This window comes from Vidua macroura, chromosome 1, assembly GCF_024509145.1.
Source record: "Vidua macroura isolate BioBank_ID:100142 chromosome 1, ASM2450914v1, whole genome shotgun sequence".
In the NCBI taxonomy this organism is placed as follows: Eukaryota; Metazoa; Chordata; class Aves; order Passeriformes; family Viduidae; genus Vidua; species Vidua macroura.
The window spans coordinates 31,938,047-31,957,279 of record NC_071571.1 but is presented as its reverse complement, the minus strand read 5'-3'; the positions used below and the strand labels follow the sequence as shown (position 1 = coordinate 31,957,279).

General features: G+C 39.0%; 1 protein-coding gene across 5 annotated transcripts in view; it reads left to right on the top strand.

The window, feature by feature from the left end:
- The window catches only part of HYCC1 (hyccin PI4KA lipid kinase complex subunit 1), a 43,416-nt gene that overhangs the window by 202 nt on the left and 23,981 nt on the right, over positions 1–19,233 (top strand). For 3 of the 5 annotated variants that reach the window (XM_053990516.1, XM_053990534.1, XM_053990523.1), the window contains exon 2: positions 3,294–3,344. The exons of 1 other annotated variant lie outside the window; for it this stretch is intronic. The gene's annotated coding sequence lies outside the window, so the exon portion shown is untranslated. Of the gene's footprint in view, positions 1–3,293; positions 3,345–15,562; positions 15,636–19,233 lie in introns of those variants that run through there. One more of the 5 variants, XM_053990501.1, reaches the window with a different exon arrangement.

Sequence of the window (19,233 nt, the reverse complement as noted above, 5' to 3'; positions counted from 1 at the left end):
CCGGCGGCGCGCGGCTGGGGCGGCTGTGACTCGCCGGGGCGGCGGGGGGTGAAGGGCGCGGGGAGGGAGACCAGAAGGGGGCGGTGGAGTTGCCGGGGGCAGGGCCGGTGCCCGGGGGCGATGGAGGGGCAGGACGACACCCTGCCCCCGGTGCGGGGCTGCGGGGCGGCGATCCGGGGCACCGGCTGCGGCTTTCCCCGTTCCCGCGGGTCCTTCCGGGGCCCCGCCGGCATCCCTGCCGCGTCTGGCCGCCAGCTCGCCGCGCACCGCCCGCACCCGGTCCGGCTGCGGCAGGGCACGGCGGGCAAGCGGAGGCGTCGCCGGGGCGTCTGGGGGCCGGCGGGGCAGCGGCGCCTTATGCCGCCGGGAAAAGGCGGCCGGGGCTGCGGGAGAGACAAAGGAGCTGCTCCCGCGGCGTCCCCGGAGCAGGGCAGGCAGCGCGGTGCTTGGCAGCGGGCTTCTCGGTGCCGCTGCCGACCCTCGTGGGGAGGTCTGGGGCAGAGTGGGGCTGCGTGCTGTGGGTCGCCTTCATGCTGACCCGACCTGTGGGTGTGTTTGGTGGTGTCGCTGCCGCGGTGAGTTGCGTGCCCGCCGCAGGGATGCGGGAGGTGGCAGCAACAGTTAGAATCGCGGAGTTGGGAAATCCGAGCGGGCAGCGCCGCAGGCGGCAGGGCTTGTGCCTCCGCGGGCTTCGTGCTTTAACTTGGCGCACATTAAATTGAAGTGGCCTTCCATGTGCTTTGTGTGTCAGAGTGACGATGAAAGCAGAGATAGTGGATTTGTGTTGTCCCATGTAATCCCGACAGCCATCACGTTTGTTTCCCGTCCAATTGAATTCTAGCTCTCTGCCGAAAGAGCTCCCCAGCCTTAGGTTCACAGGGAGAAGATTTGTGTACTTGAAGATTATGAAGTCCTTCTAGTATCGACCTTTCAGAAGTTTTAACATACACTGCCAGTGTGTGAGGACATGACTATAAAAGAGCAAAATATGTGAGTTTCTATTACATGTTTGGTGTTAGGGTCCTTAGCTGCAAATTCAGATATAGTGACTTTTTTTTAAGGCAAGCTGAGCAAATTGCACTGCAAAGAGGCAAGAAGCAGTGTTACGGAGCAAAGTGTAGAGTGACATTGAGTGACGTTGATTTCGTGGTATCTGAAATGCTTTTCTGCAGTTTTTCCCTCCAGTGATGGGCTTACATGCTACAGTGGTTTTTCAGAAGTTTGTGCTTTCCACAATATCACTGAAAGGTTGGGGATAGAAGGGGCCCTAAAGATCATATCGTTTCATGCCTCTAATGGCATCTTGCTTTTGTCCTCTCCACCTTTCAACAAGTTCTTTTATGTTACAAAAAGTAAGTAGTGTTGTATAATGTGGTCAAATTAATTTGCAATCTATTGTAGTTTCATCAGTGAAATAGTTTTGGTAAAAGTAGTATACTTTGAAGTTGAATTTTAGATCCTTCTGGCAATGTTTTTTGGATGTATTTTTTCCTCCAGAGTCGGAAAAAATATAAAATCACTAATTTTGAAATACAGAACCCATCTGCTTCTCTTCTGTGATAATGTCTTTGTGAGGCAAGGCACTTCTAATAGGCCTTTTTTCAGAAGGATGATAATTTTGAGTAAGTTCAGTACTATTTGGGATGATTTATTAACTGTAACAATTCACTTCCTTGCAGCAGTGAGCTGTTTTAAAGGGACATGTTACATTTAATCAGAAAGCTTCTTCCAAGGAAAAAGGCTGTCAGGGACAGGAGCACATTGAAATTCTGCTGTAACCTCTTGAATGGGCGGATTTGCTTTAATTTGAGAGTCCATGGGAGACGTGTTCTCAGGCATAGCTGGGTAGTTAAGTCACTTGGATTCTAATTTGGTGAGGACTTGTATCACAAGCGTGTACGTGAGATATTGTAAGGCTGGGCACTACAAGTGGTGTGTGTCATCTGCCTTTTACTTACCACAGTGGGGGTGGCTCTAAGCTGGGAGACAAGCCCATTTGCTGATGCATGTGACTGGGTCAAACCTAATAGTAAGTCACTGAGTTAAAGTCTCACTCATAGTACATATTCCTCTAAAACCCCAGTATTCTGAACCTTCCTCATGTTCATGTCAGGAAATTGATTTTCATTAAAGCCTACCTTATGGTACATATTAGGTTGTCTTCTTAACCTGTCACTGACTTTAATGTGTGCAACGTGAAAATCACCTTGTTCATTTTGGAGGTTTAAATTATTAGTTATAAAGTGTTGGCTAATGTCTGGTTATTTTAATTAGAAAATAAATGGTCTGACGTGACACTATGTTTTTTCAAGTTGTATGAAGAATGCATAGTTTGCAAAAGGATTTCTTAGAGAAAAGTCACAGTTCCCAGGTTTCCCTTTGGACTAAGAGCTTGTGGAGTATTTGAGGCTTTAGGATGAAACTTTCATGAGGCATAAATGTTTATGTTGATGAGAATATTAAAATGTAGTAGCTCTTACGCTCTTAACAAAGATCACTGTGCACTCAGCAAACATACAAAGCCTCCATCGGGAAGAGCTTAGACTTAAATCCGTTAGGTGAATTGCCAGGTCAGGTTTCATTCCCAGCCCCTTCCCTTTGACAAATGTGGTCTCTGCATGACCTAGCACGCTTCCTTTCTCACAGGTGGAAGACTGGGTAGAAAGCTGATCTATCCTTAGGTCTCCCATAGGACTGTGTGGGTAGTTCTATTAGCAGAAGTGGAAGTTACACCTGTGAATCACTGCACTCACGTGCATTATGTCCAGTGTTACCAAGCAGTCTGTCTTCCAAGAGCAAAGTGCATGAAATTTAAGCAGGAGATCTGGTCTTGTTGTATAGGAAATGAGAAGCCTGACAGTCTGACCTTCTCTGCCTGCACACTCTTGTTTTCTTTGAAGATAACTAGAGTCCAAATCTTGTACACTTCAGAAAAACTGAAGACTGCCCATCTGTAATTATATTCTGAGGTTAAATAGTTTGACTGGAGTGACCCTGTCTAATCTCTGAGACTTCCATGGGATTATGGAAATACAGCATGCTTAAAACCTGCAGTTTATACGCAGTGCCTTACAGTGTGTTGGTTTGTACTTGGTAGGATGTAGTTGAGAGAGTTTGGAGTTTGTTGATTTACTAGAATCTTGTAGTTTCCCTGCTTAGAAAAATTACAGCTTTTGTTTTGTTAATGCTGTTCTGTTTAATTATGCAGGTATATATATATATAAAAGACCACTTTTATTAGAATTTTAGGCCTGACATCTTGTCTTTAAATCTGTGTTTTCTTTCTGTTCCAGGAAGAATAGCCCTTTTGGCATCTGCTGTTCTCAGTTGCTAGAATTGAAAAGGTGATGTATGAAATGCACATTTGGAAGTGGAGAATGTATTGGAATTAAAGCATTTTTTATTAGCATCAGTTATTTAGAAACTTAAATTGGATTAGTTAATTTGAAATGCTTTGTGAGGTAATCTTGGAAGGCAGCAACAAGGTGTCAGGAAAAGGACAGAAGTCTGTGTCAGTGTTGTTGAAGACAAGGAGTACTAAAATATGAAAATGTTTTTAATGTGTAGTAACTGCATATTGCTGCTAGACTGTGTTTAAAGTTGCTGCTCAAGTTCTGCATGCCATTAAAATGTTTATTTCTGCAATGGCCAGACTCTTTCCTCTACTCTATAGTGTGTAAGTGTATGCCCACACTTTTTAGGTTAAGTACTTCTGCATGAACTTGAGATTTTCTCTATAAACAACTGATACTTGAATTATTTAAAGTTATTTGAAAACATTTAAAATTTAAAAAGTTTTGCACAAAGCTGACAGGTGAATTGCTTCTGCATTTGTTCCTTCTGTAAATCAGATTTCTATCAGAATTTGTGTTGGAACTTTGCTAGCATGAAAACTCAAATACTCTTGTATTAGATTAAAAAAAAAATCGAAAACACCAAAACAAACATCTGAAAGATCTAACAGCTGCAATCGTTTTCAGCTTATAGCATTTCTAAATTAGTACTGGATATGAAGTATTTTCTTGTAGTTATGGTGAAACTGTTTTGAAGCCTTTGCCCTAATCAGGACCATGTTCAAGAGGAGCAGAATAAAAATAGCATCTTGGCTGAGTCTGTGAGGGCAACTGTTATTTATGGCAATTTCTTTAGTCACATCCCCACATGAACTTACATGCTTTGCTAACAACTGGAAAGACAGTGAGAGAAAGCAATATAACTTACAGCCAAGTGAGTCCTGAAATTGTCTGAATGTGACCCTATTTTGTCTTGTAGTGCCAGAAAGGGGAGGATGTTGGTGTAGGTGTTCCGTGTGATGAATTAAGGATTCTGTTAATAAGGCTTCAGTTAAACTTCTAAATGGTGTACAAATGTAAAACAGATGGGTTCAATAAACAGTTGTTATTAGTAGCATTATTTATTAGAACTGGAATCAATAAAGGACATGGAATTTGGACAGATATTTAATTATCATCACTCTTATGTATGGAGAATGCCATGGAAAGTGAGGGCGTGCATGAAACGTTCCTTAATTTATAAATGACCAGCAATGCTGAAGAATCATCTGAGTGTTGAGATGAAGACTTGGAAATGGGTTATCTCTTAAAAACAGATGGATGTTTTTGTTTTTCCATCTGTAACTTCTGATGATATGAAATGCTGTGTAGCAACTGAAGCATAGCAAAGAAATGTAGGTAAAAGTAATACTAGTAAAACATGCTTATTGCTGGTGCAAAAGTTGCTAAGTATCTGTATTACATCCTGATTGGCACAAGAGCTCTCATTCTAAACTTTGTGACAAAAAAATGTACGCTTGGGGCACTTTTGATAGCTATTCAAGACAGCTTTCTTAGGCTATCTTATCTCATACCTTTACATTTTGTTTGTTTCCTCTATTTGGAATCTAACCTTTATTTAAAAATAGCGTAGCATGCTCTGAAGCTGCACTGGGTACTAATTAACACACTTCGGTGCTTAAAGCCATGCTGTCTCCTAAGGTTTCCTGCTGTTTGCACTGGATAAATATTTATGTTTCAGCAAGGCATTAATTTCAACCTGACGAACACTGCATACAACTTTAATATTTTGCTAATACTAAATACCATGATTCACTCCTTTTGCTATATTTTATTGCAGTTCCTTTTTTTTTAGGAAAGAAGGAAAAAAAAAATCCCATTACACTTTAAATATGTGGTAGGGAATTATATCTAATACTCTACAATTAACCTGTCTAGTAGTCTGAGTATTGTACAGGAGCTGGTGCTGGATAATATAAGGAATCCATGAGCATCTGGTTAATGGACAAGACTGTACTATGTTGTGATTTGTAAAAGCAATTGTTTTCTATTAATTCTTTTCAATCCTTTAATACCATTTGCTGTATTAGAGGAGACAACTGGAATATATGTAAAAGCGTTGACCTAGTAAATTTTTTAAAATTGCATTTGACAAGTTTTTAACACCAGCCACCTTCTCTGCCAGTTAGGATACTGTGAATATTTTCAGTGTACTGTGTAAAGCATGTCAGGTATGCTACAGTCACATCTCTACCTGAGGAAGTAGACTAAAAGATCTTCAGGTATAAAAATGAATTTTTTTTTTCCCCTGGTAAATACTCCTTTATGGTATTTGCTGGCTGAAGGAAATTATGTTTCTTCCAGATTTGAAGTAGGTAGACTGCAGCATCATGTATTTGGTGTTAGGCTGATGAAGGGGAGAACAGTGTGATCAAAGTGGGGGAAGGAGCAGGGTTGGGGAGTTCCTTAGCTCTTGGTGCTAAAGCAACAATTTCATATTCCTTACAGTCAATTTAGACTCATTTTGCTAGTGAAATGCTGAGTATTATCCTACGGTTTGTGGTTAATAGCACATCTGGTTAAACCAATTGCTATATACTCAGTTAATAGAATATATTTCTTACTGACTTCCTTTAAGGCTGTGCCAAAATACCTGCCTGCTTCATGTTACATACTGCAGACGTGCTACTGTTTTTAGTCAGTTACAGCTTTTAGGCTCAATAAGCTGCAGTCTTTCTGCATACATCTCTTATGTTCCTAATAATATTGACTCCAAATGTCAGGTGTAGAAAGACTAATAGGCTCCTGCATTTTTTTCCCTGCTTTGAACTAAATTCCCAGTGCAGCAGCCAGAGGAGCAGGTGAGAGGCTTTTGACAGTAATTCTGCACATCTGCTTACACGTGCATGTGTAGCTTTGTGAGTGCTGGTATAATATTTACGAATTTCTGCCTGTCTTAAGAGAATGTGATTTATATTTAATTGTAAGGCTGAGGAAAAAAAAAATCTGAGTTTCTTTACCCCCCTCCCTGTTTTCTCAGCAGCATTATGTGTCAGCACTGTAAATTAGGGGTATTTTTGCAACAGTCATGTTGTGATGAGACACTTCAGACAATCAAATTTGTTCTGTTACTCAGTGAAACACAAAAAAGGAAACATCTGTTTTGCTTAGTCTGTAATGGTACAGCTTGGAGTAACAGGATTCTGTTTCAGCTGGAATTGGTTGAAGTTTTGTTGACTTTTCAGTAATGTGTACAAATATAGCAGAACTACTCTTCCAGCACTTCTGCATCATGCTGAGGATTGGCTGAGTAAATTTGCAGTCTCTTCTACTTTTAATTCTTTTGCTGCTTTACTTTAGTTTGGTATATGTATTTTCAAGATCATTCTCTTTGTTCTTAGGTTGAAATTTAAGACTATCTAAAGCATATGCATTTGCATTGGTTACCAAGAGTTTTTACTAGAATGGAATGGTTATTTGTGCAGTGATATTTTCTCCCAGACTGTTACTGGCAAACTGTAACTGCACAGGGAAGAATGATAATGATTTTTCCACCCAAAACAATATAATCAGAGGAGATCTGTCAACTGTGCCATTCCCTTGTATACATAATGCATGCATTCATTCATTCCTTAAGGAAATAATGGAAATCTCTGGTTCATTCCTACTCTAGTGGTATTCAAAAGTGGCTCAAAGGTTTTGTCTTGTTTTGTTAAGGAAGTGGATGCTAGTTCACCTGTGCTCAAAAAGCTGTTCCAATCCTGTGAAACAGTGGCAGGGACTGCCTTAACCATTTACAGCTGCTTCTTGGTGTGGTAGAATATTTATACAGAATAAAAGTCCTGTATAAATTCAGTAGGTGGAGTAGGATGTGGATACATTTGATGACAAGCACCTAGAAGAAGGTCCTGCTTGTACAGTAAATAGAGGAACTGACAAAAGTGGGAATAGAAAGTTAACTGAGTGATGAAACAGGAACCAAATGATGCCACACCCTTGAAGAAGTTCCTTAAATGTGTCTATTGATGTTAAATGATAGGTGTATGATCTTTTTGTTTTGTGCGATTAACCCTCGCGCCTCAAATGTCATATTGTTTGAAAAGTGGCCATTCACTTAGATTATATTTGGGTTTTTTTCATCCAGTGTGATGGAGGTTGCTTTGCTCTTGGCTCATTGCAACACTTCTTTCATATGCTTATGGCAGTTCGTACAAGCAGAACATGTTGTGTGCAAGGGTTGTTAGGCTGTATTTATGTCCTTTGGCTCTGGTTCATCTGGTCCAGTACACCCCAAATACATGTGCAATCAATGATCAATTTCCATGTATTGTCACAACTGTGTCTGCCATTCAAGTGACTTCTCAGACACTGCTTGTAAGCACAATACACTAAATCAAGTTCTCAAGTTTACAGACCTGAAATTATTACAGGAATAAATTTTGACCTCTTTGTAGTTAGGCTACGGAAATATTTGCCTGGCTCTAAATCATCAAATCTGTGGTCTAAACCAGGACTCTGAATTGATGACTGATTATAGAAGCACCGCTCACTTTTTCTAGAACTACTACATATGTAATAATATGTAATAATGCTCTTAAAAGTCAGGCCTGTCTTGAGCAGAAGACATTGTGTGATTTAATGAGAATGCAAATAAAAGAAAGAGAAAAAGAAAATGAATGTATGCTCTGTTATTTTAAATCTTAAACTGTTTTATGCTACTAAAGTGGTAACAATATAAATTCCTTAGAAACTTCCTGTTGTTGTGACTTTGGAATAATGACAGATTACTTGATAATACCAACTAACTTGGAAATCTGAACTCAAATAAAGAGTCCTTCCAGAACCTGTATAATTTGAGTTTTATTAGCTTTCTATTTCTTGGAGTAATTAATATTCTGACCTTTGGCTGCTTTCATGAAATGGGGACTTTTTATTTTAAAAGCTTTTTCATCTAACATGAATTCGATCTAAATTAATACATCTCTTAACATAAGAGAAGTATAATCCTTTTCTGCTTTGACAGTATTATGTTTTTGGAATTTGACTCAAAAAAAAAATTACAATGCAAAGCAAGACATACAGGGTAGTAAATTCTCTTGAGACTTTGAGTTGCATATATTTTGTCTGTACTACAGCATTTATATGTGACAATAGAGCATTTAATGCATTGGATGTATCTTCTGAATGAGACAGAAGCGTGGGTCCTGCCTGTAAAAATTTTAGTTGAGAAGTCATGTTCTTCTGTAGCTTGTAAAGTATGTTAAAACCCACAAAATTGTTCTTAGTTGCTCTGAAATGCTTTTCAAATGAATGTGTCTAGTCTTGTGAGTGTATGCGGATGGGCTGTTGTGGGGGTGGGGGAATGTGAAGGGATGAGGAAGAATAAGAGAACTGTCATGAAGAGATAAAGCATGTTTCTCCTGAAGATGTTTAACACAGCTGAATACATGCATTGCATGCATGTATCGAAGGATAATTTTAATTCTGTAATTTAACAGGGAGCAGCCATCAACTACTAAAACTAAGTCCTAAGGTTATTTGCAGTATTGATGCACCCCTCTTCTGAAAAATGTACCTTTGTATAGATTGGGGTTTTTTTCCTGTGAAAATGAGCTACTAAAACACCTGTCAGTAGACTACCATAGACCTCTTTTTGCTATAAAATCTGGGGTGTATTCCTGATAGCAAGGTTCCTGCTTTTCTTTCATGATCTTTGAGGAAATGGTAGAATAGTCCACTGGAGATAATATTTTGCAGATAGAAAGCTATCAGGAATGCTAATGCTGCTGCATTGGTAGGGTTAGAGTGATGGGATGTGTCATAGCACTTACTTAAAATAAAGGTTCTGGAGTCAAAATGAAACCTTTCCATTGCAGTTGCATTTGATCATGTCTGATATTATGCTATATCATAGATCTTCCCTGGGAAGCCCAGTGTGGTGACACAACTGATCCAGAGATGTCAATGGGAGCCCTGTGGAGAGTTCTCTTTTCTTTGTGAAGGGCTGGGTGCCCTGGAATGGGTTTGGCCTGAAAGAGGGGCCTGTGCTTTACCAGATAAGGCTGTCCTGGCATAGGAATAGTATTCCCCAATTTAATGTTCCCATGGAAATGTTCCAAACCATAACTACTTGCTCAGTCTCCCTTTCCCCCTCTGCCTCCCATGAGTAGGGATGGAGAGAAGAATTAGGGGCACAAAAAGTAAAGATTACAGGTTGAGATAAGAACAATTTACTGGAAACAGAAATGGAATAAGAAAGCAAACAGTAACAGCTACACTATCAATACCAAAGTGTACAAAACAGGCAAACGATTCACACATGATCGCTCACCATGCAGAACTGGCTACCCCGAGTGCTTCCCCTGGTAATGATGAGTACAACAGCATCTGGATCCTGGCTATGCCCTTCCTAGCTACTGCAAAAATGAACCCTGTTCTGCCCTGAACCTGACATAAATCACTTCTGAAGCACCTGTGACTTTTGCAGCCCAGTTCTCACTTTGTGGAGCTCATCACATTTTATGGAGGCAGAAGGACTATTGAGTTGAAATGAAGTCCCAAGAGCTGCTACAAAATTTCTTCCTTATGTAGCTTGTGTAGTATCTTCTAAAGTTAGTGTCTGGCTTGCAGGTAGACATCTCTGCTTTCCAAATTGAATGAGGTGTGGATACTCAGAGAAGGGTTGGAAATAGACAGTCTCCTAAAAGCTCATTCTTAGCCAGCAGAATTGGGAAGTTTTGGTCAAAAGTCTTGCATTCTTTATGTTGCTGCTAAAAAGTAGACAAAGAGTCTCTCAAACTCCTGCCCTGCTTTGTGAACTGTGTCTTTTTCCTTCTGGTAGGTCACTGCTAAACTGCTTGCCAGATGAATGTTTCTGGATTTGTACTACCTGAAACTATGTGCTGTAATGGTAGAAGGTGCTAAAATTGTGTCTTTTACAGTCAGTGCTCAGAGATGAAGTTTAGCCCCTGCTCAGTTCTCCACATGCTTTTTAGTCATACTCAAGCTATTGTGCAGCATCTGCCTGTGCATGCTCTACACTGAGAGCCTTTCAGCAGCTGAATTACCCAACACCTTTCTTTTCATATGACTGAACGGTTTGAACAAACTGTAACGTGAGATGACTTGCAATTTTCATTTAGAAAACAAAACTTGGTTTTTAAAATTAGCTTGCAGCAAATTGACTTCACAAATAGGTTAAGTGAATAACTGCCTGTAAAGGTAATACTGTGGTAGTAGCATTGAAGGAACTACACGTCACAGCATTGCTACCAAAATAACGCTCCATTGAGAAGACCACTAGTTAGTTTGAGACTTATACGCAATACTAAAATTAAAGCTGCAACACAATTATTCTCTCTATGGCTTATTATATTTCACTGTTGTAAATTTGCTTTTGGGTTTTGAGAAAGCTTCCTGACTTGGTAGGGATGTAATGTACTTTGGGCTTAGGGAACTAAGGTGTAAAAGAACAGTAAGTTTGTGTGGGGTTCTGTGCAGACTGTTTCTTGTAAGTGCTGAACTTGTGCAGCATCGCTTTCCCTTACAGAAGTGATAAGAGCACTGTGTCATGTACTATAGAATTAATTGCCAGTTCACTGATGTTCTCGACACAAGTTATGGAAATCTTGATACACAGGAAACAGGCAAGATTTCTAAAGCTTTCTAGTTCATTTATTTGGTTAAGCTTGTGCTTGTACTCATTTTAATGTGATTTAATTTAAATTATATTTCTATATGATGCATATAGTTATTATCTTGATTTTTCTTTGTATGTTGGAACAGTTAACTATATTAATCCAGAAAACATAAGGACAATTAAGACAAGATTTTTCAAATATGTGTGTTTTATTCTGTCTAAGATTATGCTGTTTATATATATGTTCTTTCTTAAAGAGTCAGTAAGATGTAAACAGTAATGTTTGCATGAAATAAAAATGAAAGCAAATATATTTTAGCTGCTAAAAAAGCTGCTTTGAAAGTAATAAATCTTACTTTATTTCCCTATAATGAAACTATTGATGAATTACAGATGATAGAAAAGCTAACATTTGAGGATATACTGCAGATGAAGTAGCTTCAAAGAGTGTAACTGGAGTAAGTTGACTTACAAGTGGTCAGTTTTGGCTGACTATGGTTTTCAACATGGTAGATGTACTTAGAGTGTGCATTTGTGCTGCAGGCAACAGGGAAGAAATAGTAAAGCAGGATTAAAAAAGGTAACAAGGAAGAAGTAGTAGAGGACAATGAAAAATAATTCAGGCTGTGGAAGTTATTTTGTCTTATTTCATTTTGGCACTGTACTGTTAGGGCTGCTTTTGTCCTGCTTAAACAATATAGATCTGATTTACTATGGCTTGTATAAATTCAAGTGAATGTCTCAGTGCTTGTAGTCTCTTATCTCTATCCTGGTGACTTGTTTGACTGGCATGAGTAATTTGGGTGTCTTGGGAGACAATTCCCCTTGGAAGTAAAGGGTGAATACAAGGTTAGTTGAGTACAAATATGGTTTGTAATTGATTACTAATCTGAAATTGAACAAATGAATTTGCCAGGAGTCAAAGATCAGGATTACAATCTTCAAAAGCCTGTGCTATTAGGAGTCTTACCTTCTGCTTGAGACTTTGTAGAAAGCTTTAATCATTAATGTTTTGGGTCATGTGTGCCTATGTGTCTGTTTACCAGCAATGTAAATGGCCTTGTGGTTTCATGACCTGAACCACAGGTTTGTTGTTTTTTTTTTTTTTTTCCTCTTGACAGAATTGAAAGGTTGTAGAAGACTGAGTTACAGTTTGATACATCAAGTATTTGATGCTTTACAGCCCAGAAACCTCCAAACAGTATTCTGTGGTACTGGATACTTTGCAGAAGAAACAACTGCATTTAAGACAGTTATTTATAGTTTCTGTATGGTCTAGCTGATGTATGGTTGCTTTCTGTAGACTATTTATTTCCTTAATTGCTGGCACCAAAACTGAATTGAGGTCTGTCATCTGTGGCTGAATAGTAATACATCTATTGTTTCTTAAAAAATTGTAATGGATATCATTCAGGAGGACTTTTCCATTTGGTGGGCAAATATCTATCACTTTGTCATATTCCAAGTATTAAATTGTTTGAGAAGCATAGGTGCACAAGTTTGGGAAGCCTTCTTTAAATCTGTATCATGGAAGAGTCCACTGACTCCTGACTCTTTAAGGCTGATGTTCCATATTGTGATATAAAGTGTAAGCTCTAGATAAGAGCTTCTATTTACGGTTGCTTCTGTCACTGACAGAGGGGAGGGGAAAATGGGAAGCAAAACTGAATAATGCCTTTGGCAAGATGAAATTAAAATTGACTGCAGTTTCACTTCCTAAGGTTCAGTAATCTTTACAAACCACTGGAAACAAATGTTCAGAACAGTTATTTTTGTGTGTTCACTACTTCGTTGTGCAGAAGACTGCAGAATGACCATAGTGAACCAGATGAGAATTTCTGAAACCTTATTGTCTAGCAGTGGCTGTTAATAGAGGCCAAGAAAGGAACTGAGAGAAAACTGGATGAGTGTGCTGGGGGAGCAACCTTTGACTCCAGCTTTCTGAACTAGAAGTGTTTATATATTTAGTGGCTCTGGGTAGATTTTTCCATGCATATGTCTCAGTGGGTTTTTTTTCTGTGCATTTATGTAAAGTTCATGTACCTGGGCCTCAATGCATACTTTCTTGCTACATTGTTTTTGGTAATTCCTGTTTGAGCCTGTCACCTCTAGTGTCACCTAAAACTTGTTATTTCCCTTGTTAGAAGATGCTGAATAACCATCTTTCATTTTAGGAATTTGCCTGAGCCTAAGTCAGTGATGCTTGGTGCACCATAGCTGTCCTGTTTTAAGCTGAAGATGGCAATTATCAGAGAATGTTTGATACCAAGTCTTTGAGCACTGTTTGCAGTTGTATATTTGAATAGAACATGTGACTGTTTCAGGCTTAGCACAATGGAATGTTTGTTTCTTTGTGAAAGTTTGAAAAAAATCAAAAAGTCAGACCTGACCTTTGTGGTTTCTGAAACCTGTCAGAGTGGGTTTTGGAGTCCACAGTAGCATCTCTTTCTTTTCTCAAGAGACTTCAAGTGTTTTGCTGCCCGTTATTGCACCTACAAAGTATCTGAACAGAATAGCTTGACCATATTCAAAATTGTATAGAAGATTAACAGATCACTGTATCACTAAAATGAGTTGTGCATTAACATCAGGCAAATATATTCTCTTCTTTGGCAATTGAATCAAGAATACACTTGCCTGAGTGTTCTTTCCTGTTCTGTGGCTTACCAAGGATTGTGTCTTTGTCTCTGAAGTGAGGGAGAAGAAAGGGTTGAGCAATGTGAATTTTATGTCTAGACTGTAGTCCTTTAAATGAGCTTGATGAATCAAGTAAGAGCTGACTAAAAGGTTTTTAATATTTCTTGAACCACTTCAAAAGGGAAGAAAAGTTGAGTCCTAATTGGCCCATCCCTACTTCTGTGTGCAAAGTACTGTAGCACAGAAGATGAACATTTACTAGGGGCTTGATCTCTTATGGGTCTGATGCATTGTAATGGAATGCTCACAGGTTTACTTTGTTCCTGTTCTGGGATGAGTTGACAGATTTGGCTGATGGTTCACAAATAGCTTAACTTTCTGCTTCATATTTCTATTTAAGCTATTTTTTTTTTTAGCAAATAATACAGGCTTCCAAGCAGATACGTTACCGATGAGGTAAAGACGAAGTATATGCTTACTCTTCTCTTCCAGCAATTCCCAGAGGATGAGACTTGAGCAGTTTTTGGCTCCTGTTTTTGTTTTTTCCATCTCTATGACTTTCCCTAGCAAATATCTAATACTGTGGTTTCAGAAGGTCAGTTCTGCAGAACTCAAGCATTCATTCTTTATCCAAGTCCAGCCTCCTTGTACTTAATCCAGATTGCGTTTACACACGTGCATTCTGTGGATGAATTCCACAAATGCTAGGTAGCTGTAAAGAGTGAGAAAGCCACCTATTGTGAGAATTTCTTTTTAAAGAAAAACCTGTGCATGTATTGTCTGTGATTTCATTCAAAGACATAATTTGATATTGTTATATTAAAGTCTTCTGTGACAGGTATGAAAATCCAAAGCCATTTAAATAGATGGATGCACTAGTAAGTTTGCCAGACAATGTCTTAATTTGTCTTGGCTGGCCCCCCACCAATTCAGTGCCTGTAACTTTTTCTCCCTCCTCTACTAAAAACAGGAAATTCAGTAAGTTCCTGATGTATTTGTGCTGTAAAGGGTGAGGAAGGGAAAATTACCTATTTAGGGACTTTGTAGAAGTCTCTTCTAAATGAGTCTTGCTTTTGTTCGATAAATTTCTTTCGTATCTTATTCAAGTTCCACTACTCACCTTGAAACAAAAGAAAAATTGGTATCTCCAAAGGAAGGAGACTTACATTGTTGTATTAGAATAGAGCAAGACCAATTAACAGCTGTCAGAGGATACTTAGGACTTGGGAACTTGTTAATTATTATTTATTCTAAATCCTGTCTTTGGCTGCTAATCCAAGTGGAGATTCTTGTGGAAAACACTCCAAAGTGCTTTTAACTCACAAGGCACGAGAATACAGGTTATATTAGCCATATAAATATAGACAATTAGCCATGTGTTAGCTAGACTGCATTAGCTGTGCTTGCTTTCATGTGGCAAATATGAAGACCTGCAATGCAAGAGTATTCCCTAAAGTGGCATTATTTCATGTGTGAGATAAACTAAGAATATATATTGTCTAATAAAAATTCAGCAGTCCTGAACCACCTGACTGTTACTGAGCTTCACAAGTAGTTTTGTGGTATTTAAATAATTGAGACTTCTCTTTCATGTAACAATCTTCATCAGGACATCCAAATGAACAAGGAGCATGGAGACATTTGAACTGCTCTTCACATTTAATCAAAGTATTGTTTGATTTGTGACAAAAGTTGTTTTTAAAGAAATTCTCAGAGTCCACTCATTTGAAATCTTTAGACTGACTTAATAGGAAGAGACCAAAAAAAAATAGTCATTTAAAGAGAATTACATGCTGATGTACCTTAAAACAAGACTTTTTTGGGGGAAAATGCTGTGTAGTGTTTGCTGTGTTATTTGAATTTCCAGTATAGTTTTGCTATTTATAAAGTACATTCTTAATGCGATTTTGCACTTTTTTTTTCTCTTTTATTTTTTTTTAATCCAAGTAGCAGGTATTTACTTTATCCACTTTATGTTGCTTTAATTCTGTAGTGGCTGGGATGTCTCATGTTTACAGTGGCCTATATCTTGCAGTAATATCCGCTGAAACAAAGCTGTAATTAAGGTATGCTTTTTTAATCCTCTGGGTCTTTTTTTTTTTCGTAAAAGGTTAACAGATGCTATAAATTAAGCCTTATTTTGGTGCACTTAGTGTTAAAAATCCCATTCTAGAGTTACTTTTTAAAAACTTTTTGTGGGCTTCAGCAAAAAAATTGTGTTGTTAACTGGAACTTGTTAATCCTGCTTGTGGAACAGTCTTGGGTTTTCCAACTCTGTCCAAATATTGTGCCAGTCCAACTTGATCTGTTATGTAACTAGAACAAAATGAGGCAATCCTCAGTAAAGCAGTAGGTTGTCTGCTTGTTTAAATAGATCCCACACAGCTGCTATGTGGAGTTAAAGCTTTTTTTTCCTTCTGGGGGACATGAATTGAACTCATAATCCATGTCTTCATGGAAAATAATTGTAAAGTTAAGAGTTCTTATTTGTGGTACTCAAATGTGTATTGCTGTGTTTTAAGCAGATATATATGGATTTTTTAAAGTATGAAGATAAGGATAGTCTATCCCCTGTATGTTTCTATTGCCTTAACTCTCTGTTGAATGCCTCTGCTACTTTAAAAATAAATATAAAAATCTGATCAGCAAAAACTTTGTCCTATTTCTTTTCTACAAATGTCATTTCAAAAGTTCAAGCTGTTGCAAAAAAAAAAAAAAAGTCATTTCTAAATACTTAGTCATAAAATTAGTCATAAAAACTCAAAGTATTGTTCCAATGGATAATGACAGCCAAGGATGCTCTTACTGTTTTTACTGGTCAAATGAAACCTCTGTTCTCTGGAAACCTTTAATCTGAAAATAATGCTTAATGGATCACTAGAGAAGGATGAGAAAAAAAATCTCTTGGATATGTGGTATCAGCTATGGACTTGGTGTATCCAGGACTCCTCTTGGCTCTTTTAAATAATGGGATTTTTGCTTTGAGCAATCTATATTAGGACAGTTATTTGTGCTATTAATGGGGCTCAGTAGGGAATGATTACTATTGTCAGCTGTGCTGAAGCATGGGATGCTGCAAAAGCCTTTGTCCACCTTCACAGGAATGAAAGTAGGGCTAGTAGGTTGTGGGATTCTTTAGGAACTGGCAAGGTGATTGCTTCAATAATTGTAGTAGTAGGACTAGTCTTTGTTAGCACATGGTATTATCCTTAAAATAATGGATAAATAATAAATAAACCTCACTTCACAGCAGGGTCTCACATGCAACCTGTGCTGAGCCTTCAGAGGCTGCTCCTCTATATTTTCATTGTTATACCTTCAGGGACTGTCAGTGCTGATCAGAAATACTTGGTATTTAGCTAAATTAGTATACATGGCAGTCCTTCCCATTTCTTTGTTGATACAGGATGACAGAATGGATGAGATTTAAATGGATCTTTGGTGATCATGAAGTCCAGCCTCCTTTGCTCAAAGTAGTGAAAATTGGAACCGGTGTCTGGCTGCTCAAGATCTTACCAAACTGGGTTTTCAACGTCTCCAATTGGGGACTCCTCAGCCACTCTGGCACTTGAGGCAATTCCCTGTGCTCTGACATCCAGGGTTCCTGGGCGCTGCTCTTGCTGGTAACAACAGAAGTAAACGTGACAGTGAATACCTTGGCCTTTTCTGTATCTTCTCTCAGCAGATCCCCTGCTGATTTGGTCATGGAGTCTTAGTTTTCCTGTTGCTACTGCTGCTATTTTTGCAAAAGCCCATGAACCATTCTAGAACATGCTTGATCTTCCTTTTTGCTTTGATCCTTCTTACTGGGATCCTGTGATCTACTTTGTCTTGGACACTGCAGCTGTGTCTGCTCTGACCTTGACATCCCTAGCCAGTTTTTCCATGTTTGTAGTTTACCATGTTTAGCAGAGGTTCTGCCTTTGGCTCCTCAGTCCTCTGTTTCAGGAAGTAGTAATCAGTGGACTGGTTCCCTCTTCTGTTTCCCCTCCAAGAGATAAGAGGGTAGTTCATGTTCCATGTGAGGACCAGGTGCCTGTAATATGAGGCTTCTTCTGCTCTATATGAGGAGGGATTCTGTGTTTTGTCTTGCTCAGGTGATGAGTAGCAAACACCTGCAATAATGTCACCCATGTTGTTCTGCCCTCTCATCTGTGACCCATAAGCTCCCAACTGTCTTATTGTCCACAGCAGGGCTGAGCTCCATGTCTCCCTGCTGCTCTCCTAAATAAAGGGCAACTTTCCTCCCCTACAATCCTTGAAGAGCCCATATCCAGCCATGGCAGTGGTCTGGTCTCCAAAAATTAAATGCTTACGCTTCCTTGGCCCTTCCCTGTTGTCCTTTCATCCTCCAAAAGCAGTGTTTTGCAAGCTTTGTGCAGACCTGCGTGTCTTTCTAGGGTTGTGTGAGGACATGGCCACAACTGGTTCCGTGGGATTTCACCTGTCCCAGTCCATTATTTAATGATCACGCAAGTGAGGACGGGGGGCACAGAAGTCTCTGGTTGCTTTATGTTATTATTGTGTATTTAAAATGATTCTGAAAATGAGATTGCTGGACAGCCTGTTCAATTTTATTCCTTTTGTCATTCATGTCTGAATAGTAATTTCCTCGCAACCCTGTCTGTGCATTGAAATATCTTGGTCACTACTTAAAGCCTTATTTAAGTTTGGGCTTTCCCCACTCCCCCTGCTATGGAGGGTTATAATGAGCTCTTGCTAATATCATACTTGGTTCTTCTCCCTTCAGGCTTCTTAAAATATACTGTATATAGTCCGTATATGCTCTACTACAATCTGAATTTCAGAATAAAATACTTGTATTTGTGTTATAAAAGGGAATTCTTACCTCCCATTTTTTCCCTTGTCTTTTCCTGGACAAGCCCATAGTTGGATATCAGTACTTCAAAACTAATTTTAAACTGGCAAAGTAAAACTTGATGGGATATCTCCCATGACTGAACATTTCACCAAGACAGTGTTAATTTTTCCCTCAGATGAATATTTAATTTTGTCACTGGTTGAAATCCATGGGCACAATTTGAATAAGCTAACAGCATGCTTTTTTAACTTCTAGTAGTTTTATATCTTAATGATATATTGGGTCTTTTGTGTCAGAATAAGCTGCTTGAAGCAACAGTTGTTTTTAAGTGGTTTCTCAAAATTGAAGAGAAATCAGAATTTAATTTCAGTAGCCATTCTGCATCTCCCATGTTAAAGTCCTATTGCTGATGACCTCTGTCTGTCTGAGACTGGGCAGAATGTTGGGCTGGGGAGTCTCTTAGGCTCCATGGCAGCAGGCTCATTGTCTTGCAGTTGCCATGGTGGGGGAGGACTGAAAGGTTTTCCATCCGCCTTTATTTCAGTGACCTTTTCCAAGCTGGCAATAGCAGTTGATTTGGAAAAACCTAAACAGTTGTTTCTCTTCAGTGAGTCCATACAGTTTCCTCTCGAGTCTTGCAAGCTGAAAAATAAATTGAATTTGAGGAGGTAATATTTTCTGTTTTCAGAATGCCATTTCTGAAAATCTTTGACTTACTTCCCACGCAATACATAGTTGGAATATATTAAACTGCTGTATGTGAAGACTCCTGTGCTTAATGCTTCCAGCAGCGTGCATAAGTGAGGTACAACAAAAGTTCAAAGTAATGTCAGCATGTAAAA